Raw genomic sequence first — 24,017 nt, 5'->3', positions numbered from 1 at the left:
ATCACATTTGGATACTCAATCAGAGGCCCTAAACACAGCGTTAAGGAACATTGTAAAATCATTCAAAAATTAGGAAAGAGAAGGTGCAACTTGGATTAAGCTTCCTATTGCATTAATATGAAGTGTTACTTAAAATTCTGCATCTGGAGCACTGGAAAAAATAACAGTTCTCTAACATGGAGTTCTATACTAGGTCATACAACCACAGACACATGATCTAGTTCAGGGTTGGGGTTTTTTGCCCCTTTTTTTTTTTTTTTTACTCATTTTATTTTGCAACAAACTCTTATTTGCAAAGAAGAAAGGCCTTGTCTTAGGAAAGGCCTTCCCTTGGGCAGTATTTTGAGTAGCACCATTTATTTCTCTTTTAGGGGAAGTTTCAGGTGAATGAAGCACTTTTCAAAGATGGACCCTCAGGCAGCAGCTCCTTATGGTCAGGCACCAGTGTCACACTTTCCTTGGCTCTGTGGCTGACAGGAGGTGGGACGTCTCGGGGGAATATGTGATAAAAAGGGACAGCAAGAGGGTGCTTTGCCGTGCACTTTGTGTTTGATGTTTGGAAGGTCCATGGCCAGGGCTATTACACTGCCTGCTGGAGAGCTCAAGTCACTTCATTGTGACTCAGAGGCCAGGGAAGTGAATCTCATTATAGACCTAACCTGCAGATGAATACAAATCTTATCTTTCATTATAAATGACATCTGTGAAATGCAGCTTGGCTTCCTAAGAGAAGGAACACTCCAGCTCAATACTAATACAGCAGCTTCGTCCTGTCCTGTGACACAGTGATCAATTGCTTGTTCTTCTTCTGCTGTGGATGTAACACATCTTCCTTGAGCAGGGAAGCACTTTAGTCTAATGTGTGGATTTAATTTTCCCATCATTCTTCCTGCTCGGTAGAATATGTGTCTGAGCTATGGGAAAGAAATGTAAAATTTTCCAGGAGGCTGTGGCTGGGAGGAGTGATTGAGAAGCAAAGAGCTGTGAAGAGCTCGTAGCAGTAATTGCTTTGTGTCCTGTTCAAGCTATTCTTTATGATCTTCCGTGACACGTAGGAATTACTTCCATGCTATGAAGTCAGGGGCTGGGTACAACATGTAAACCCCTCTTTCTCCTGATTCAGAATCTACCTCTGGTGGTGCTGGAAGATTTTATGCACTGTCTGGCATTAGTGGGGATTAGATCCACCTGTGACTGCCCCTTTTCCTGCAGAATAGGTGTTTCCTCCCTAACATAGGTTTGGAAGATTATGAGTCACATTCGCTTGTTCCTTTTTCTGCAGAAAATTTTGATTTTTTTTTTTTTTTTTTTAAGAGAATGTCAGGCAACAATTTCTTTTCCATGTAAATAAAAAACTGTGATCTTGCTAGATATGACTATTTAAAGGAAAGAGGAAAAATGTAGGTCAGTTAAAAAGCATAGAAAAGCACAGTTCTACAGGTTCTTTTATAAAGACCAGGGAGAGCTGCCTCTAAACTTGTTTCAGTATTACTCACAAGAGTTTGCACAGGCTTGCAGAGGGCAGCTTCACTTTCTGAAAGCCTGTCAAAATTGCCTTACATAGTGTGGTGGTGCCCTTTAAGAGGAAAAAAAGTGTCCTCAGACTTAGCCTCGAAGCGTGCAGGTGGGGTTTCCTTTGTGGCCACATATCTCGTTTTCTTGATCTAAAAATAACAAGTGACAGCGGATATTTTGTTGTAGTTGCCAGCTTATTCTCGAGTCCAGGTAATTTGCTTCTGCTTCAGAAGTGATGGGACACCTTGAACTGGATCACCTGGCAGCTGTCTTGCAAACACATTCTCCCTCAGGGCTGCAAAGCTAGGCAGAAACTGAAAACAAGGGTTAATTAGGAAAGAAAGGATAATTATCTGGTTTTCCTTTTTTTTTTCTTATTTTATGCTGCAACCTTCACTGACCTATAGCTGCTGTTAGTTCATTTCCCATTCCGTACTGGTACCTCTGTGCATTTCAAATGGCTTTGCCCACTGCTTCTCAGCTTAAATAAAACCCTGGGGATTCTTCCACCTTTAATGAAAGTTACAAAAGCCTTTGCATATTGTGCAATTACCTCTCCCTTTGTTTTCCTACAAAATGGATTCAGCAGCTACCGGTGGGACACCAGAATGAGCACGTCAATATCACAACACCTCTCTGCGGAGTCATGTTGGGTTTGTAGCATTCTGATTCAAGGTTATATGTTTTTAGGTGCAAACCACTTTGAAATGAGCTGTTTGCACCGGCACCTTCAGAGGATGTGGAACAGTGAGTAGGTTGCTCATTCCTGTCCTGGTTGCAGGGTCTGTCACAGGCATTAACACAATTGCAGTTTAGGATAAGAGTTTTTAGAAGAGTTTGCCTCTCCAACACCCTGCCCACTGCTGCTGCTTCCCTTTCACATAAGACTCCCTCTACTGTGCCAGTAGCTTTACATGGAAACAAATTTTATTTCTCTTCCAGTTTGGCTTTAAGCAGTGGAGCCCTAGCAGTGACATTCTTATTTTCAACTAATTTTCAGCATATGTATCTTCACTATGCTTTTCCTGACATATATACGGTGTGTAGATAGTGAACATCTTCTAAGAAAAGAAAAAGTACACATATACAGATATGTGTATATATATATATATATATATATATATAGCTTCAAAAACACAAGCCATTCTGAAAAATTTCCTAGGGCTATGATATGACGCTGATATAATGGTGTTTTGAAGGTTAAATGTTCTAATTAAAGTCTGTCTCCGATTCTGAATCATCTGACTTGCACAAGAAGTCAGATATGTGTCTGTATTTTTCAGCTCGCATACAAGAAAAAAAAAATCAAAAATACTATTTTTGAAAGCTCTGATCCTGTTTATGCAATCTGCCAAAGTAGATTGTGGTCTTCTGATGAGAGGCAGGTGAAACCAAACAACCCAGAGAACAGCAACACCCAGAATCTGGTGAAAACACAGTTTGCACAAAGCAGTGCTTCATCTCTCAAATCCCCATTGCCAAGCCACAGCTCAGCAGGGAGATCAGGACAAGTTTGGGAATTGCCACGTCCATAGCATTGCTGCAGAATAAAACCACAGACTAAGTGAAAACACCTTACCTCCCATTTCTCCTTGAAATTGTTAGACTAAATATCATAACAAGACTTTCTGTTAGCAGGGTTGTACTCCACCCTGTTCTTAGCAGGTTGTGCTCCACCCCTTTCTCAGCTCATAGAGAAACATTAGCTCTGTGTCTGACCTGACATTTGTATGTAGCAGATCTTATATTTTTTTTTTCCTTTCTTAGTGCACTCCGTTGGTTTTGGAAAGCATTTTACCCGTCCCTTCAAACCTTAACTTTCAGAAAAGATTAGCAGTATCTGATGACATTGCAGAGTTCGTTGCTGCTGAGCCAAGTAAATGAAGTTTGGGTGGTGTGTACTCCTGGACAGCATGAAGCTCTCTTTTTCTGCATGAGAGAATAAAAGCAGCTTGAAAGTGCTTGTAGCTGAATCAGGCTGCATATTTGGCTCGTTCACCTCTCCTCCTTCTGCCTCAGTTTCCTCACTGTAGACTGGGAGTTATGATGCTGACCTCCTCATTACAGTGCCTTAAAGAAAAGAATTCCAGAGAGCTGCTGAGCTCACCAAGGCCTGTCCAAGAAGTGTGGGCACCTACTTCAGAAGTCTGCTATGGGAGCAGCAAAAAGTTGACCTTTTGTACTCCAGTTTTCTGGGCCTAGATCTGCATGTCCTCAGAAGATCATTGTACCTTGTTCACTTCAGTTGCTGTTGATCTGCTTGTCTGTTCTTACTCCCTTCCCTGCTAAGAACTTGTGAAGATGAAAGTTCACTTATTCCTAAACATGTTTTCTCTTCTGCTTTGATATTAACAGCTTCAGAGGATCCTCAGCCTCAGCAACCTCCCACTGGATGCTGCTGGACTTGCTGCAGCTAAAGTGCACCAGAACATTCAATGCAACACGTGCACTGACGTGTTACAGCAGCTCCTGGGGGTCACCTGGAGGCAGAGGGACCACAACTTTTGCCAGAAAGGGTGCCTGAGCAAAATGACAGCCTGGGTGTCCCTGCACCTCAAAGTGTACAGACAAATCAGGCAAACAAAGGCCCATGATGAAAGAACAGCCAGCAGACATCTCCAGCTAGCAGACAATACACAGCAAAATAAAGCGATTTGCCAAGGACGGGGCTGGGCCTTATCTTGCTGTACCTCTTGGGTGAGAGCTGGGTATGTACAGACAGAGGGCGATGTTCTGGATGAACAGACACTTTGGATTTTAAAGTGGTTTTATTCCTTCCCCACCCCTCCCTGTTGGTGTCTTTGCCTCCTTCATTTTTTCTCTTTATTTTTTTCAGGCCTGCTCCACACCATCCCTGGCGTGGGTCTCCATCTCTGTCCAATTCTCCAGCCAGGTGGCCAGGTGAAGTCTGTCATCAGCCAGTTCCCTCATAGAAGTGCTTGCAGGCAGCTGGTGCCAATTCCTCTTTTCTCCAGTAATAATGGATTCCCTGGAACACACTCTGCCTTAGATTATCTTTGGTCTTGAACAGAATAACTTGACCATGCTAGGAGCTGGAAACAACAGATACTTGCTCAGGTCTTTCTGCCTTCTCCCTGTGCCTGTTTACAATTCCACCTGCTCTCCCTGGCCTCCCAGTAATCTGATTGTTCCCTCAGCTTCCTGCCCTGTGTCCCAGGGGCTGCACAATTATGGAGAGCCGTAGACTGGGGAGATAGAGTGTAGGGGTTTGGACAGTGGTATTGAGTAATTCATCAACAGCAGCATCCCTGTGGAAAACAAGTTATCAGCAATATGAAAGGTGTGTAACCTTCCCCTCTGAACACCAGAGCAGCAGTAGGGCCCAGCTTGGAATGCTAATGGCTTCATGTAGGGCTCCTTGTCCTCCATTTGTGCTCTGAAGTACAAAAAGAAATCTGCTTCCATGGGAAAACACTTCCAGCAAGGTCCATGGGGGTGTTTGTGCAGCCCCACAAAGTGTCTGTAACTCCTTCAGCAGTTTAGAGCTCCTGAAGGTTTCCACCAGAAGGACTCCTTTTGTGTGCACAGGGCAGCAGTCTCGTGTGCAGTGTGCAGCACTGGGGCAGTCTCATGGTGCTGTGCAGTGTTATTGCCTGCTCTTGCTGTGGCCAGATGCTCTGTGCTGCTGCAGCACTGGGGACCACAACACTCATGGTTGTGAACCACATGTCCGAGCCAGCATCTGAATCACAGCTGTCCAGGTTTCCATTTTAGTCACAAAAGAAAAAAAGAATTTTGTCAAAACTTTGCTCCTGCAAAGGGTGTGGGGGGAAGAGCTTGGTCCTGTGCTTTTTCTAGAAGTGCATTTCTGCAGGATATTGCTGCTGATAAAGTCCCACAACTGTTCTCTTACCCCATGCTCTCCTCTCCCGTAAATCCCATACTTTTGTGTCAGTCCCCCAGTCCAATGAAGCACAGGGTATGTGTGGCACAGATGTCCAGTGACCTTTCCTGTAACATCTGAGTCCTGTGCTTTAAAGGATACATTGGCTTTCCATTCCATGCCACTTGATATTAAAAGTATCTCAATTGATTAAGTCAACTTAACTAGATTTGTGCTGTCTCATAGATTTGCACAGCTTCAATGACCCAAAACAGCCTTGTTAACTAGAAGAAAGGACTTTTTTTTTGTCCTTCAAAGAGAGAGTTGTCTGGGCCAGAAAGTCTTCAAAGCCTATGGTCTGTGGTCCAAGAGCTAAAAACAGTCACAAACTTCACCACCAGATGGATGAAAACTTAAGGCTCATCTTGCTCTTCTTTCTCCCTCAGCAGTAAAAAAAAAAAAAGTCACTTTTAAAAGGGTTTATTGGTTGGAATTTTTCTCTGCCTGTAACTGGGAAGAAGCTAAGAAACCATGGCAAGATCACAGATTTAGACAAGCTATAGGGTTTACAGTCCTGAGAAATGTTCGCAAAACCGAGTGATGTCTCACTCAAATATGTAAATAAGTTTCCCATGGGGAGCTCTCAGACTCTGCCTCAGAGGAAGTGTTTTGCTTAAATAAGCACAGAACAGCTTTGTTGTTGCAACTTTGTGGAGCCAGTCCCTTCAGGCTGCTAGTCCCAAAAGCTGTGCAAGTCCTGGCCAGGCTCACTGAAGAGCAAGCAAATGTGTTCTGCTACTGGCACTGCCTCTCCAGTCCTGCCAGTGCTCCTCTCCCAGCTCTGGTGCAGGCTGCTGCTGCTGCCCTTTACTAATAATAGACCTTTTGTGTTTTTTTTCAGGGAAGGAACATAGTACATGTGGGTTGTGCACAGTGAGGGTGATTCTGAAGTGCATTTTTTGTGGGACTAAATTAAAATGATTCAGGTTTTGGCTTGCTTTGCAATTAGTGCAGTAGTGCTATGACAGTTGTGGATCCTTTTCTTACCAAAAATACAGTGCGAGTTGTCCCTTAAAAGGATGGCAATTCCTGCTTATCTGCAGCAGCCTCCTTCCTGACACAGAACTGTTTTGCCATTATTTTTGACAACTCTTCCAAACCTATCTTCATGTCTTTAAACCAGGGATTTGGAGATCTTCTGTGCCACCATGAAGAACTAATTTAAAGCATAGAACATAAAGTTTTAGATAAATTATTCTCAGAATAAATTATTTTCAGAATATTTTAGAAGAAGACATAGTTCAAGAGATCCAGAGAAAATAGTCACGAAATGGAATGAAAAGGAGGAGGAGGTGTAGGCATAAGAACAGCAGAAAAGACAGAACCAGGAGAGAGGGAACAGAAACTGGATGAAATCAGGATATAAAAACTTATAAATCTCTTTATTTTAAGGTACAAAAAATACCAAGTCCTAAAATATGATCTTTTCCTGGCAATGACCACACTGTTAAGAAGTTTGCCTTTTGGAATAAAAAGGGTGGGTGTGCTCAGGGGCATCATTCCAGCCTTGTGCTTGAGGCCTCTTTTCTTCTGTGCCCGTTTCAAGCAAATGCTATTACAAGCCCCACATGGGCACACACGCAAAAAAACACTTAAGAAAATAGAAGTAGGCTTTATTTGAGACAACAAAAACAGAGCAAGTTTTGCATGCAGATGGCCTTCTCTGGAATCTGACTGGCTTTCAACACGTCAGTGTGGTTGTGTATCTCTCTGAATTACTGTGACAAGAGCTGAGAATGGATGGCTGGCTGTTTTACTGCAGGTTTTGAAAGCAGTTTTCAGAGATTAGGACTATTTTGGAAAGCCAGGTTTTAGAGTCTGCTTTCAGAAGGTGCTTGAGATTAGCAAGTGACTTCCGCTACTCCGATGTCTTCTTCAAAGATGACAAAGGTTAAAGGAAAATCAGTCATAAAGGAGAACTGAATTTGATTTCTTGTCACACTGTGCTTGTCTAGGGAAGTGTTTTTCAGAGGTTTGTCAGACCCAGCTTCATAGCATGCATTCCAACAGTGAGAAAGGGCTGTGATCAAGGGAATAAACATACTCCGGGGTACAATACATCTACACTGGTTTGGCATGTGGCCTCTTGCATTGGTTGGAAAGAAGTGGGATCAGCAGGCAATAAAACAGGCAAATTGATTTTGCTTGTGTTTTTACTAATTATTTACTTTTTCACTTTTTATTTTCCCTCAAATTTTTTGTTCCCCTTGTTGGCTTTCTAGTGTCCCAGGTTTACTTCCTAGTCTCAGACATTAGACATTTCCCCAGTGGGAAATCATTCAGCCAGCATGGTAAATGTTGTGTGGCTGCTTTCAGAGAAGAATTAAAATGACTGCTGCTAGTATTAATCAGTATTCCTGAATCAGTTTTATAAGGTAATGTCGGGAGAAATGAGATTCAGAATCCTATTTGCATGACAAACTGCCATAACTCCACTGACACCCAAAAAGAGAAGTTACTTTGCTTAGCACTGACTAGGGTCTCTCCTTTCATTTAAGAATGCCTTTCCTTCTGACATTTGTGTCTGCTTTCTACTAAGCAAAACTATTCTCTCTGTCTAACATGGGTCACGTCCACTGAATCCAGCGATAGATGAGGGACGAAAACTCTAAAAGATGTGTCCCTTAAACACTGCTAAGAAGCAAAAAGTTAATGTGTTCATCAGCAGTTATTCTCTTTTTCAGTAGTGGTACAGGAACTTTCCCAGACTTCACTTTTTGTACAATTTAATTGTGTTGTAACTTGTTATAGTAGAAAACTATAGAACAGTATTTTCAGAAATGCAAGATCAGTAGGGAGAGACAACATCTTTTACTAGCCTTGCTGATATATTTGGAAAAATCAGATACTTTGTCAGGTTCTGAGACTCTGCAGGTGACTCTGTGCTTTGAAAATGTTTTATATCTGCTCTGATGAACGAAATGTTTTATATCTGCTCCAAGCTTCACTTTCTGTGACCACCAAAGCTACAGCAATGCTGCTATCAAAAACCACATGGAGGACCATTCTTTCACCCCAGTCTTCCATAGGCCATTAAAAAATGTTATTATTGTATGTCCCTTAAGATGCTGGAAATGAAGAAGAAATGCTTTTTATATCAATGGGCAACAATTTCTCTCCAGCTCTTGTCTGGTGTTGGCCTTTGATCACTCCTGCTTCACATCAGTTTTGATTATCTCAGTGCTGAAGCCAGGCTGAATCCTCCTACTCACTTCTGGATATTCCCCCTGCTCCCCACTCAACCTGCCATCAAGCCAACAGCTTGTACTCTGTTTAGAAACATATTTCATAACTGTCAGCTTCTGGTATCAGCTTTTAGAGACATGCAAAATAGCTTTCCTTCCCCCCGCATCCATATGCTGAACTACCAGATTACAAAGATGCCCTTTTTTAAAGTTCTAATTTGTGAAGTCTCATTAAATTGGGAATTAACTGCAAAGTGATATGTAAAAGAGTTGCCTCTCTTAAGTAGTGCTACACGGCTATGAAAACTGTTTTCTTTGACTACCCTAGGTAGTTCCTGGTTGTGAATCTTAGACCTAAAATTTACTTTTTAGTTGCATTTAGTTAAATTCCTAAATGGACTTCCAGGGAAATCTTTCAGCCTAACTTCTGCACCTTGGATCATATGCCTGACATCCTGAAGGGAAACAGAAATGAGGAGAGGAAACAGAGGCTGGAGAAAGGCAGCATTTTGGCCAATGTCAAAGGGAAGGTGGAAGCCAAGGCTGAGCTGCACCGTGTCATCTCCAGGATGTGCACCAGGTGCTGTTCCTGAGCTCCCTCCCTCACTCATATTTTCTAGCAGCAATTTGTCATGGCTTCACAAGCAGGCTGCCTGGGCTCCTGCAGGCTGATATTTGAACAGCAGAATACAAGATCATGTGTTTTTCTCACTATAAACTAGATGAATAAAATTTGTGCTTGGGTTTGTATTTATGCATGGCCATTTTCCCAGGATGATGTAATATATTAAATGCAGATGTTTACATTAATGCACCTCCATAGTTCCACTTGGGCCAGGAAGGTGAAGCATGTTTAATCAATCTGTTAGCTGCCTATGGCTATTTTCTTGAGGGTTACCACAGTGGACTGTAGTGCCCATGTAAATTCCAGCATCTTTCCATCTGAGACAGGCTGGCATTCCAGCTTCACTGGTCTCCTGTTCACACAAAAATCAAGCAGTAGATATAGGCCTGGCTATATTTGCACTTAACCTGGATACAGACCTGCTGCTGGAAGAGAGGTGTGGCACAATTTAGGATGCTTTGGGCCAGTTCTATGCCAGGCTATACCAGCAAGAATACACATAAAGCTTCTAGGTGTTTTGATCAGTATGGTTATAGTGATTGCAGAGCAAAAAAAAGAGGTACCAAAAAAATCCCATACAAGCACAAAGTTACCAAATCCAATATCTGTATTGTGGGCCAAACTTGATTGTCTTTCAAATGTGTTGATTAGGAACTGATGAGCTAGCACATCTGCTAAATGTTTCGTTTTTATTTAGAGAGCAAGCTCTCAAAAGTCTCGGTGTTGGATATGGTCACATTTCTTGTGCTTCATTAGCCTCATGCATGGACCCCCTGAGTTTTACTGTCTATCACAGTAACAGTAGTGCAAGATGTCTTATTCTTAGAAAAATGAACAGACACTCTTTATTTCTTGGGCTTTCTTCAGTTTAAACATTCAAGTTTGTGCAGGTTTTTGCTGCATTCGTATGTTCTGAAGAAAGAGCAGGTAACATCTGTTAATGACATATTCTTTTGCTGACCTTGTCTTCGTCCCAAGCTGTGGATCCTTTTGACCAATTGACCCCCATACTGTCACATTTGGATTTGGTACATCAGCTTAGGGCAGAGACATGGCCCACATGAAGGCTGTCTCCAGGTAGAGTCATTTGTTTTCAGGCTCTAAGATTTCAAAACTTAAAATGGTTTTATCCTGGAGTGCTCCTTGGATGCCATTTTGTAGTAGCCTTACAAAAGTGTGACTCAGAGCCTGTAATTAATCCCTAAAGCATTACATTCTTTGACAAGTTTTGCAACACATGGGACTTCACAATAATGGTGAAATCATTTCCAAAATGCCTGTATGAGTTCAGCTATAACATTTCTGCAGGGAATATAGCAACGTGTTTATTTCTGTGCTCAGAAGAAGAAAAATCCAATAAAGATGGATGTATTCCCCCTTAAAGCATGGAAAAAGATTTTGAGATTCAAAAATACCTGTGCATATATATAAACTTTATAACAGACTTCTGTAGTTAAATTTCCTCATGATTTGTTAAACAGGGAGAAGAGCTGGGAGAACTAAATGATGACTTAATGGGATAAGGCTATCAAATTTTTGGGACATTGTTCACAGAATTATCTATGCTGTTTGAAGGTAACTATCCATATTGCTTTCCAGGACTGATTCATTGAGTGTAATTATTTTGGTGTAGGATTAGAATAAAGATTCATTTAGGTAATTTGCTGTCCAGGGCCAGTAGCATATGCTAAGAAGTGAGCACCAGCTTATGATTTCATAATACAGCTTAAGCCAAGATAAAATCTTGCTGCTGCCAAGAGGGAAAGGTCCTGCCCTTCTTTTCAGCTTCTGCAGCCCCAGCTCCTGGCTTCATAAACCCCAGATTGCCTGTGCATTGCTGGTGCTCCTCCAGACACACAGTAAGCCAATTTACTGCAATGGCAGAAAGGTCACTTAAATAATAACAAAAAGAAGTGCTTTTGTCTTTGGTGAGTTGAGCTGGCTTGCCTCATGATCCGTCAGGTCGCAGTGCCAGACGGAGGGGTCACGCACTTGGGATCAGTGGATGTGGGAGGAAAGAGCAGGGAAGGCTGGATAGGAATGAAGGAAAGAACTAAGAAGGGGGGAGTAAGGGGGAATAACGCTTCCAAGCTGTGTCAGCAACGAGACATTTATTTGGCTAAACCATCTATTTTTGCCTGTTTGACACCTACTGGAAAATCCAGCTGGTCTTCCCAGAGCAGCACATACAGTGGGTGGAAGAGCTCTGTCCTGAATGGAAATATCTCATTTACAATTTATGGAAAAGTCTGTATGGGGGCTCTGGGGGGTGGTTTTAGTCTTTTGCACATGTGCATTACTTTACAGTCATTGTTGTTGAGTTTTATTGTCCATTTTATTGCTTGGTCAGTCAACATCATGCAATCCTTCTGCAGATGTTCACAGTAGCTAGAGCTGAAGGCCACACATGATCCCAGTATCCAGAAATCAATGCATCACCTGAAGACTCCACTATGTCACTTTTAACCTTTTTCATGTCATTTATTGGTATGCTAAAGAATAAAGATCCCAACACTGAACCTGAGAGGATGGTGATAACTGCCACTGGGAAAACTGTGTTTAGTTCAGTGTTCTCTTTCCTGCTTCTTAAACCATCATCAGTCCTTGAGGGAATCTTTCCTTCCAATCTGAGAGGGCTGAAGATCTTTCAGTAAGGAGCGCTGTTGCCACCATTTTTGGAAGATGGCAAACTTATCACTTGAGCATTGATTGTGTCCATGTGATGGACGACATGGACGTCTTCCCTGGACAAAATGAATGGGGATACATAGATCAAACAGATCATATTTACTATTTGCTCTCTTCTTCGGTGGGGAATTTCTTCTGTGATTTCCACCAGTGGCAGGGAGGTCTTGTTTAAGGTTGGTGCCACACTACCACCTTTCATTCCTCTAGAATTTAGTCGGTGCTAAACTATAGATCACAAGTCATGGCAGCTCCACAGCTGAAGTGCTTTAAGCTCTTGAATAAATATCATCTGATCTGGGTAGTTTTTCACTAGTTCAGTTTCTCAAGTTGCTCCAAGTCATCCACTATTGATTTATTAGGCTGAGGCAGATCTTCCTGGTGAAGAATGCCCCCATTGTAGGAAATTCATGGACACTTTTAGCGCCATTAGATGCTTCTGAAAATCTCTGAGGTTCTTTTGTAGCTTAGCAATATGTCCAATCACAAATATTAAATACATAGTCATTGTCGTAAGCAAAAATAAAAAAAGTCCCTGTGAATTTTTTGTGTGTGTGTGTGTGTGAAGTAAGAACTTGGAAATAGTGGAGATCAACAGGGGCATGTGCTAGGCATGCCCAGAAACCTGGGCTGGTTACACTGCAGCCTGACATCTGCAAGCAGCTGAGCAGCAGGAACCAGCCTGACTTGCAGCCTGACCTTCCCAAGCCAGGGGGGATCTCCCATCTGGGGAGGGAAGTCAAGAAGACAGTACAAGGAGGGACAGTGGTGGGACAGCACAAGGGCATGAAATAATAAGTTGGTTCTTCAATAGAAGCCACTCTGCAGACCCACTCTGGGGTGTTGTTTGCTCTGTCCCACCCCTGACATTTGACTCAGGTCACTGCGTCTTTTTTCTTTTTTATCATGCATTCTAGAACAAGAAGTTGAGGCTTCATTTTGTCCTCTAATGTGGGGGATCTGTTAATCCATTGCTTTTCCTATTTCACATGTTCTCCCTGTTGGGTGCCCTAGCCTTGGCCACTCCCTCGGTTTCTCTCTATTTGTTCTGTCCCCCAACCCCGCCCAGGGACCGCCCCTGGGCCCCTGACAAAACCACCCTGCACCCAGATGACGCTGTCTCTCTACCTGTGAACGTCGCAGGGACGAGGTGTGATTAAAGCCATCTGACACCCTTATGAGAGACCCTTCTCTGCCTCCATTACCACCACTGCGCTGTAACGCTGCTGGCTGCCGGAGCCAGATCGCGGGGCTGTCCCAGATGGGCTCCGGGATGCGCCTGGTTGCACGGCCCTAGGAAACCCTCACTGAGCTCTCAGGGAGCTGCAGCCTGCTAGGCAGAGTCCAGCAGTTACAACACTCTAATGTTCTGAGTCTTGATATACACTTTGATTGTGTATTCAACTGGTGTTTTTCATGGAACTATCATAGAATCACAGAATGGTGTAGGTTGGAAGGCATCTTCAAGATCATCTAGTTCCAACCTCTCACGTTTTTTTTTTTTTCCTGAACTGCAATATAGACACAATATAGACAGAAGTTTGATATAATGGCCTGGTTTTTTTATTAAAATTTCCCTTTATGGAATGGTTATGAGACAGTTCACAATACGACCATTAGATTACCTACCTAGTAATTTATTTATTTTTTTAAACTAATCTGAAATTTGGACCCTAAATGCCTATTTGGATTTACAGCAAGTCTACATGACATGAAAAGTGATGCACATATACCAGCTTCTGTTGCCTTTCAGCCTTTTTACTGTTACTCAAAGCCCTTTTCTTGTACTCTAACAGACAGATGCTCTTTTGTTTTACCTGTTTCTGAAAGAAGAACAGGAACTATTTCATTACTCCCCCTAGCCTAGGTCAGGTGCTGTGAGTGGTCAGCTATCCAGACATTCAGCATGCCAAGGAAGGTAGGACACATTCCCCAGACAGATAATTTCAGGGCCAGGAGACTTGTACCCCTTGGGTTTGAGCTGCTGTTCCTGAGGCTGGCAGGAACCTTTCTTCTTAGATTGATGGTGGGTACCCAGAATCACAGGCAGCCTCTCAGCATCAGTTATTTTGTTCTGATAAAGCTAAACAGGAATGTCACTTTGATTTGTTAGTTAATTGTCAGCATTTCACTTTTTTTCCTTGGAACTTTTTTGAGCCTTGGCTCCTACTGACTTACAGAAACTGCTTACTCACTCGTTTCTCTCCTAGATGTCTTCCAATCAGGAACATAATGAATATCAGCCAACGTCATTGTGACAGTATTGCAGATAGCTCCAAATATTGCCAAACTGCCACACCATATATTAAGGTTTCATTGTGGAAAGCAGAATTTGATGAGAATAGCACTTTAACAGTGGGAATGATTTGTCATTGGAATGATTTATCTGTTGATTTGAGTGGATACCCTGTAAACCAGAAATATTAAAATCAAGGGCACAGAGATTTTTGTAAGGATGTACATGCTTCAGCCTCAACAAAAACTGTTACAGAAGAGAGTGATGGTAGGAATCCGATGATATTATGACATTTTTCTCTTTTTTTTCCTCTTAAAACTATATAAATTCTGTCTCTTGGACTAGAAATCTTCTCTTTCTGAATTATTTACCAGTTTATATTTTTATCATCTTTCTTCACCTCTTCACTACAATAGTAATAGAATAAGTAAACAAAAGTTTTGGGCTTCTATTGCTGGAGGGAGGAAAAAACCCCAGACTTCAAGTCACAGTCAGCATCCCCTCTTTTTTCACCTCCTTGTGGTCACCACTGAGAACAGATCTATTCCTCTGCCTCTTCCTAGGTATGTGCTGAGCTCAGAAATTCCACATCTCATTGCTGTCTCTCGAGAGAATTGTCATATGCCAAAGTCCACAGTGGAAAGGACTGGATTTTCACTGTGTTGGGTATTTTTAGTGTCTGGCAGGATTGGTAGAAAGGGTAGCAAAGTAAACAAAATTAGTATGAACCTCAAGGTGGAAATAGCTCATCCAGCAGACTGAACACCTTTGCTATTAGGGTTTTCTTCCTCTTCAAGTCTGTTTCAGTTGTAGCCAAAGATGCTCAAATTCAAATGCTCAGACAATTTTACAAATTAATCTGTGGCCCATTCTGTGATGCACTGAAGGAAATGCTAGTTCCAGTTCAATTCCTAGGAAAAAGTACACACTGCCTCACACTGCCTGCTCTCACAGCTGGTTGTCACCCTTATCTCTGATTTCTTCCAACCCACTCAACTCCTGCTGTTCCATGGAAAGCTTTGCTTTCATACTTTGCTTTCATTTCTTGAAGGTGATCTTTATAAGTGTTTACTTAAATGAACAAGATACTGCTTTTTCACTTGTTCTGTGTTTCTCATACCATTAAATAAGTCCTTTTCCATTAATTCTATGATTCCAGTGATCAGCTCTTTGCCTCCCAGAGTAACACAGCTCCTGGAAGGCTGCACACAGCATGGCAAATACCAGCTTCATGTATTAGCTTGATCCTAGCTCAAGCAAAGTTCTTACCAGGCTTTTGTACAGAATTGTGGTTTTCACCGTTTGCCATCACTTGATTGCTCTAATTGAGATTATATCCCTAAAACTTTACTGTTTCCACCCAGTTTTCCTGCTCAGAATGCAAGATTTAATCACCATGTTCAGTGTTAAAGAACATGTTGACTCCCTTACCCTTTTAGTCCAGGAAACTAATCATAGGCTGCATCAGCCTAAAGTTCCAGCGGCAATGAATGTTTTCTCACATGAATAAAAAATGAGGAAGTGTGTGCTTGCACGTTTTCAACAGCACATTTTCAGGTGGTTTCCAACAGCCTCTGTCTCTAACCAGCTGTTTTCTCTGTTCCCTCTCATGGCTTCTGCAGCAAACATGTTATTCAGAAGATTAACATTTTGATGAGGGAAAATGGAAAGTCCCCAAACCACTTTTTTCCTGCAGCCTGCATGACTGGCTGGGGAACATAAGATGTGCCTACTCGACAGCTTAGTGGAAAGGGGTAGAGCCAGCCAATTTATTTTCCTCTGACAGCTGAAAACCTCTAGTTTCTCTCCCTTTCCTGCCTTCCTTTCCTCTACTTCTGATTGCAGGGGTCACTGCAGACTAGTTCCCCCTGGTTGCAAGCAGCTGTGCTGTTAATTACTTTATTGGCCATCGAAGACCCCAGCAGGTAATATTTTTGCTTGATTTCCCATCTCTTCTTTATGTTCCTCCTTATCTCTGCAGTGGGAACAACTTTCCCAATGCAAGAGGTGGATGCTTAAAATAATAATGTATTTAATTGCAAAGGAATGTTTGAAGGGAAACAAAGTGCACTGTTCTCAGACATGCTTTGGTACTTCCATTTAATTACAGCCTGCAGGAAGGCATTGCTTCATCTACTGCCACTACAAAGCACCATAGTCACAGGGTGGGATTACTCTGTCCCCTGGAAATGTCTGTTTTGTGTTGTCTTCCATCTCCTTTTATAGAGCCACATTTTATAGGGTTATACTGTTATAAAGTCAAATATTATAGGCTTGTTATAGGGAGAGGTTCATGAATTATAGAAGATGTATGATATAAAAGCAGATATAAACCAAGATTATTATTTTGAGGCATTCATTCATTTGAATGATTCTCATAAAGCACGGTAATGTCAGAGATTACACTAAACACCCCTTCATTGTGTGGGTAATCCAAGCACCACCTTAATTTTCTCCCCAGTTCTACTATTTAGGTAGAAAAATCTTGTACCAATGAACAAATACATCCTCTCCAGTAAAGCAGGGGGTGGCTACCCTTGGCCTCCTGGTGGAAGATATCCAGAAACCAGTTAGGAGGCAATAAGGACTTAATTCTCCAGTATTGTTCCTGTGGATCCCCTGCATTTATCAGTAAGTAACTGAGACTATTAACTGAGAGTGGCAGCCTACTTCTTCTGGTACTTTTTAAGGCAAATATCTTTTCAAAGAAACAAAAGGACCACTGAGGAACCTATTAGTACCTCCTGGTATCCCCATGCCCTGCTGAAATAGAGTTAACATTTTCCAGAAGTGATAAAAGGGAAATGAAATTATGTTTGCTGACAATGAATTGGATTTCTTAACGAGACTGTTTAAATGTAACTTTGATTGCACTGAGAAAGATGGTGATAAAGCTTCTTGCAAAATGCATTGGTAATAAATGTTGCTAAAAGTACAGCAAAACATAGAAATAAATTGTCTGGTTGGTGTGGTGTGCCTGTTACCAATAGCTTTTAATAAGATATTAGAGCTAGATAAACATCTGTCATTTTTGGGGCAGGCCAGTAGATCTTGCCTTGGGGCAGATGAATAAACTGGTTATTAGACTGAGGTCCCTCACAGCCCCAATTTTCTGTAATTGCTCACCATCCCAAGGAAAAGGCTTCTGCTCTTGTCACCCAGGTTATGAATGATCAGGGTACTTGGTGCTGTCTTAGATGCCTGGAGCCTTGTTATGTGCCCACATAATGAGTGAGGCAGTGGGGACTTGAATGTTCTTTCTGCCTTGCTGGTTATTCTGGCTGACACTATTTTACCCTGACAAAACCATTGCATCCTGCCCACAGCAGTGGTCTGAGCCTGGCCTGTGGTGTGGAGTGTTTTCAACGAGCAAGGGAGCTGGGAAGGCAGGAATTCTGTGGGACACCTGTAGAAGCAATTTCACAATGTTTGTTCTATGGAAGAAAGCCACAAACTCGGGAGAATACATCTGCAGGTGTTGCATCCTGCTGCAATGCTTATTTATCTGGCTGGCAACACAGAAGTGTTCAGAGATTTAAGTTGTGTTTTGAATTCACTTTGAGGGAGATGCCAGAAAGTCAAAGAAAATCTGTTCCTTTCCTGTTTAAAAAAATTCCATAGTCTGTGGAATGTAAAACCAATGGAAACGAAAAAAAAAAATCTTTTAAACAGTTAAAATGTTAAGCAAGTTACATTTTCATAGGATGTTATTTTTTCTTCTATTCTAAAATTACTGATTTTTTTTTTTATTCCCTATACATGCTTGATAGGCCTACTATAAGGTTCTTAAACACATGAAATGTTTTACCTACATATTTCCTGAGGTGAAAAATGGATAGATGCTGTTAGCAGCTGATAAAGAACATCTCACTTAAGGTTCATTTCTATTGTTTGTGTCATCCCAATAAATTGCTTGGCACTTGCTTTAAAGCTTGTACTGGAAGTCAAACTAAGTATAAGTGCAGCAGTAATGGGAAATTATGTTTACTGTTACCTAAAACTTTGCATGACAAGGAATCTACAGCTGGATGGGCTCAAACTAGAAACTTCTTCATTAGATTCTTTTAAATGGAACTTATTTGTGCAAGAAGTGGAATCAAATGAAAATTAATCTTTAAAGTGGTGGGTTTCTTTAGTCTTTAAAATAAAATTGTAGGGTCCAGGATGATTTACCACATAAATAAACTGGATTAGAAAGTATTTTATATTAATTTCTTACATTTACATAGGGCTATTCATCTGGGAAAACAGCATCCTGTGTTGATTTACATCCTACTCTTTTTGCTTATGTACCAAACTCCTAAAATAAGTAGCAGACCAAATGCTTTTTACCACTACAGAAAAGGATTAGAAAGGCAAAGAACTGCCAGGAAAAAATTCCTAGTTACATGGAATTATCAATGGAAATGTTTTCTTAGGACTAACTGAGACCAGTAGGTTTTGGAGAGCTGAAAGTTATTTAAAAGGACCTCTATCCTGACCGGCTCGCAGGTAAATAAGATTTGTCTATTTCTATACTTTTATTCACAGCTGAGCAGGCTTTGTCATAGTGGGGTAAATCATGAGTGTGAAGAGTTTGTGGAAGTATCTCCTAGGAGCAAATTCCAGGAGAGAACACCTAAGGGTTACTAAAACCGCAGGTACAGCTTCCAGTCCCAGTGGGCCTATTTTTGAGAACAGGAAGACTTTAGAGACAAAATATTCCTCAGCATTGGTTTTGGGTTTACAGTAGAGGAATGTTATCAGACTGTCAGAGAGAGGAGAATAAGGTATGTTGGCTGATGTGTATTTCCTGCTGCTGTGGGTGAACCAAGTACAACCACAACCTTCTATGCCAGCTTCTTTTCTGCCTTACAGAAACTGCCTCCGAAACCAGCCATTTCTAGACTAGAAAAACAAGGAAATAGTTGAGGTCTGAAGTTTCTCTGTGCTCTGCTTCCCTTTCACTTCGCCATTCTGGTAACTGCACACGTTGAAGAGACCATACAACCCGCCAAAGAAAGCAGGGAATTATCTTGATGGCCGTGCTGAGATAGTATCTCTAGGGGCACCAGTAGAGGAGCAGAATCAACAAAAAATCATGACAGACTGGATAGGCTTTCTCTCTTTAAACCTCATTTTACTAGCAAACATTGAACTTAAATATGAAATATCTCCTTGAAACCAATGTGGAATCCCAAAATGGGACCTTTGTCAACAGAGCTATCCAGGTAAGAAAGCTTTCCAGAGGGTGCAAGTGAGATACCTCATGCAGTGAAACCCAGGAGCTGGTAGCTTCTGACCCTCAGAGGGGAATAACTTTCAACCCGTGCATGAGTCACGGAGACAGGCAGATACAAATACTCTGGTTAGCTCCCTGAGAGATCAGCATTCCCATCAGGCCACCACCCTGCTACATCTTGTACGCATTCTTAGCTCAAAGCAGATAAATAGGTCATTTGGGAAAAATGGACTCCAAAGAATTACAAAACTTCACTGAAGGAAATGCAGTGTCACACTGTTAATTTTCTGATTGCTTTCAAAGATACTGCTCAAAAGTTTGGGTTTACCTTTAAATATGCTGTGTCTATTTCAAAGTAGAAATTCTAAGGTAATGTAATTGCAGTCTTGAGAAGGGTTGCACATCCTTTCACAGACAGCTGAGTGTAGAGAGCCATTCAGGACAAGAACTGCCTTCTCTTTTTCTGTTGTTCTCTGGAAGAAAATCTTTTTGACTTCTCAGAGTGAAGACCGATGTTCCTGCCAAGGTAGACAGCAGAGAGAAGGAATGGGGAAAGACTGATGGAGTATTCTTCTGTGAATTTCTCATTGTTTCTGTAATCTGCATGTACCTTTGACCTTGTAAGCTTCCAAAGATAGAGATTTCTGCAATGCAGTATGAAGCTCTTCTTTTTTTGTGTTACCAAGCGAAAGAAATTCCTTTAAGGCCTAATGGTAATATTCATGCAGCTCTCCTGTTCATGGCTGTTGTTTAATGACAGATGGAATCAGACATTTGGACACGGCCAGTGGTGAACAGTGACTCATTCTACCTGGTTACCTGAGTTATGTGTCTGAACAACTGAATTATAATACACACAGGGAAGAGAAACTGATGTAAAAGTGGAACAGTACAGTCCCAGGCAGGGGAAAAGAGCAAAGAAATTGCTAAAACAAAAGGAATTGTTTCTCCAGAGTTTTAGCTCCTAGAATCTTTTGTCTGAGTCTGGTTTCCAAACTTCTCAGAGGTTGTTCTGTTATTCCTGCTTGGGTCCCATCACTTGTGCCTAGAGCTGGTCAAACAGGCTTTGACTGTCAGCAGAAGCAGCTGGATGCTCCCACCTCTGCTCTGTTTGCAGGTTACAAGGAACACAGGGAAATGCTCCAAGCTAAAATCATGACAACACTAACAATAGTCCCAGCACATACCTTCCAGATGATTTTATGGGAACCAGCACTTCATGAATGTGAGTAGCACTCAATATCTTTCCTTCCCTCACCACTGCTGCTTCTGCCTTAGGACACATGACTACTTTTTCCTGTCTCATGTGAGGGAATCACATCAGCAGCTCTTCTAAGATATGGTGGCTAAATTAGAGCGACCACCATGGTGTCACCAGAGCTGTAGACTTGCTTGGAAGAGGGGTCTATTGCAGGTCATTGAAATATCTATCTCCCATTTAACATTATATGCATAATATTCACTCGCACATGTGAGATATTGCAGCACTTCTAAGATTAAGAATTCCATGAGGAATACTTTGGAGTTTTTCCTGTGGGATTTGTTCTCAGCACTTTACAGCTGCTGTAAGTAAAACTGTACAAATAACTAACAAGTTACACATGGAAATTGAGCTAAGATGTTGTCTTGCTCTTTTCAGTTTTCTCTTTTTCTTTTTATGTTCATATTTCTAGAACCTACAGACAGAAAATGAGATCTCTTTCAAGAAAAGCAGAATGCTGCCTCTATTTTCCAATTTCTCTGTTCTTTGGGGGCAATGAACTGACACTGCAATCAGTCAATACCAAACAAAAGTAAGGTACAGTAACGTGACAGCAACAGTCTCTTGTGCTGTGCAATTTGCTATTAAATCCCTTGGGTGTCAGGCAGATTATCTTAGATAGGCTGGCTTCCATTCCCACTCTTCCTGTATGTCATATTTGCCCTAAAAATATTGTTCCGAAATTTACTCTTGTACAACTGATCATGAGAAATGAGCTTGTCTTTTGCAGGCTTAATACTGCTGATATTTCCCCCTCTTCCTCCTTTATAAACTTTATTTCTTTAAGGGATCTAGTTGACTTTTCACACTCCTCAAAAAATGTGTGGCTATTTCCTGAATGAAATAACCATGGCTTACCTCCCTGGTAATGGCAAAATCAAACTAAATTTAAGAAAGCCCGCACTTCTAGCTATCCTTAAAGAAGGCTTTCTCTGTACCACATTCATATGCTATTCATGGAGGGTAGTAGAGAAGCGGAGGTCAAAACCCACAGCATCCTTAAGAATCCTTGACTGCAGTTAAACTCCAGGAAAAGTTTTTCATTTACTTTCTCTGAACCAATAATCTTCCAGTCTCATCAATGTTCATTTGTCTTTGCTGAACTGTCTGTAAAGAGAGGTGATTTTCCAGACTTACCTCAGCCTGAGCCATGTAGAAGTTACCGTCTCTTTGAAATATGTTCTGACAGACATGAATTCTAATCAGGCACAGATGATTTTTCATTCACTGAAGACTTGAACCAAAAAGCAAGAGGTGACAAAGCTCAATCCTGCTAATTTTCTTTCCTCACTTTGCTAAACTTAATCAGCAGTTGCTGGCACTGACCGTTCTTCCCTTGACATCAAGAAAAGGATGGTCCTACTGAATTAATCACTTCCAGCTTGATGAGGAGTCAAGCAGTGCTAGTCAAGTGTGGGATGCAGATAAGGACATGCATTCCCACTAATGATCAAACACAGGTGACCCCATTGACACCACTTGTTTGGTGGACAGAACCCAACAACTGAAATGCTGAAGTAGAAATAAAGTGATTGTTAACACTTGTGCAGATCTTTCCCTTCACCTCAGGGAAAGGGGAAAAAACTTTGCAGATGGATACAGAATGAAATTACTTTCTGGACATTATGGGACTTCATTTTGTCAGGCACTTTTTCAAGCCTAAATGGAATGTGTGTTTTTTTTACAAATTTACAGAACTTGGCCCTGTCATGTGTGATGTGATGGATCCAGAAGAGCAGTGTACACTAACATGTCACACATTGGCCACATAAAGCCCTTCTGATCTGCAACAAGGAACTGCTGGTGATAGAAAAAAACACTTGTGCTACACAGTTTGGAGATGTTTTAATGTAACCTTATAATCAGAGTTAGTCTTACTTTCTGAAAAAAATATTTAGAACAACATATAAAACCTGGAATTCTGACATCGTCCTTTATTCATAAGAGATTCATTCTGAAGTTAGCATGAAGATATCTCATTACTCTTGCCCTGGATGTCTGGCAGCTGCCTAAAAGACCACAAGACCTTGTGATTAGGGAAGTAACAAGGGCAGAAAGAGAGCTGAAACACCTTTGAAATACATTTGCAATCAAAACGGAGCAAAATGTCCCTCAAAGATGGACATGAAGACACCAGGATAATATTTCTTTAAAGTGGTAAACTGGAGAAACAACATTCTTTCATGAAGTTGTATGTGAGTCTTGCACAGATGCTCTCTCCAAATTTGCCCTCCACAAAAGATATAAAACCAACTTGAATCAGGAGATTTAACTATATTCTGAGTGTTAGTGGGTTTGTTTTTCACCTTAAAATGTGTCTTCAGCTCTGTAAACAAAATGTTGACATTCTGACCTCATAGTGACAGAAGATCTAAATAAAGACTTCTAGCAGGAAGAAAAATGAAGATAGCAAGCCAAGGCACATTAGTATTAGTATTAGTATTAGTATTAGTATTAGTATTATTTTAGCAATTAGAAAGCATTGCCCATTAAACTCCTATTTTTTTTTGGTAGGTATTGCTGCCATGATCCAGGAGGAGTCTTTCTGAGAAGTACTCCTTGTAACCATTCCACCTAGAAGCGAGGGAGACAAAGCTACCACTGACTGCAGGAGTGATCCTTATGGATGTGTCATGGTTCTGTCGGGTCCAGACATCTTTTGTGGGATCTCATTTAAGCTGTTTACAGCATAGACACTTATGTCTGGGCTCTTTATCTAACTACCCTGAGAGGTCAAGGGAGACAAAAAGGCACTGACTAATTCACTTAAACTCAAGGAGACACTTAAGGTGATCAAGACTATCTGCTCACTAAAAACATCAAATTCTGTCCAGCAAGCATGAAAAGAGTTCGGGGGGAATACCTGGCAGGCATTTAGATCTAAGCAAAATTAATCTCACCCTTTTCTTCAGCAGGTGTTGCATAAATTAATAGATCACAGACACAGGAATAAGCAGATCATGTCCCCCATATGCCTCCAAATATGCTTGTGTGACAAAACAGTGAAATACTATTCCATCACTCCAGTAGCTCTCTACATTTACACCAAAAGCCCCTATCTGCTGATGCAGCCATAAAACAGCTTACTGCTGCTGCAGAGGGGAGGTCAACATTGCTGGGTGTTTGTTGGCTGCTGTACTCTTTGTTTGTGGCAACAAACCAAATGGAGCACAGAAACCCAACAGGCTTTTTTGGCTTGCAGTCAAACTGTGAAACAGTCCCATCAGCTGGGCTGTAGCCAACACTGCTTCTCATGTCAGGTATCCAGGGAAGAAATCAGTCAAGCCTGCAATTTCTGTCTGTCCCATTCCCACCTTCTCAGACTAAGCCAGGCATTTTAAATTCATCACTCTCCTTCAGACACCTTTCCTCCCCTGCTTGTGTT

General features: G+C 41.5%; 3 long non-coding RNA genes across 3 annotated transcripts in view; 2 read left to right on the top strand and 1 right to left on the bottom strand.

Moving 5' to 3' along the window:
* Positions 1-1,292: 1,292 nt before the first annotated feature.
* Positions 1,293-24,017, bottom strand: part of LOC108448100 — a 35,302-nt gene continuing 12,577 nt past the window's right edge. Inside the window, exon 3 of the long non-coding RNA XR_001863889.1 lies at positions 1,293-1,829. This is a non-coding gene — a long non-coding RNA (uncharacterized LOC108448100). The remainder of the gene's footprint in view (positions 1,830-24,017) is intronic.
* On the top strand, positions 1,825-7,558 carry LOC108448101. The gene is made up of 2 exons (XR_001863890.1): positions 1,825-4,223; positions 4,352-7,558. It is a non-coding gene; the product is annotated as an uncharacterized LOC108448101 (long non-coding RNA).
* Positions 15,635-23,421, top strand: LOC108448099. Its single transcript, XR_001863888.1, has 4 exons — positions 15,635-16,075; positions 20,489-20,596; positions 21,045-21,169; positions 23,147-23,421. It is a non-coding gene; the product is annotated as an uncharacterized LOC108448099 (long non-coding RNA).

The sequence above is a fragment of the Corvus brachyrhynchos genome, unplaced genomic scaffold, assembly GCF_000691975.1.
Source record: "Corvus brachyrhynchos isolate BGI_N302 unplaced genomic scaffold, ASM69197v1 scaffold27, whole genome shotgun sequence".
NCBI lineage: Eukaryota > Metazoa > Chordata > Aves > Passeriformes > Corvidae > Corvus > Corvus brachyrhynchos.
Note: the sequence above shows the minus strand (reverse complement) of the source record. Positions and strands in the feature narration are given on the sequence as shown.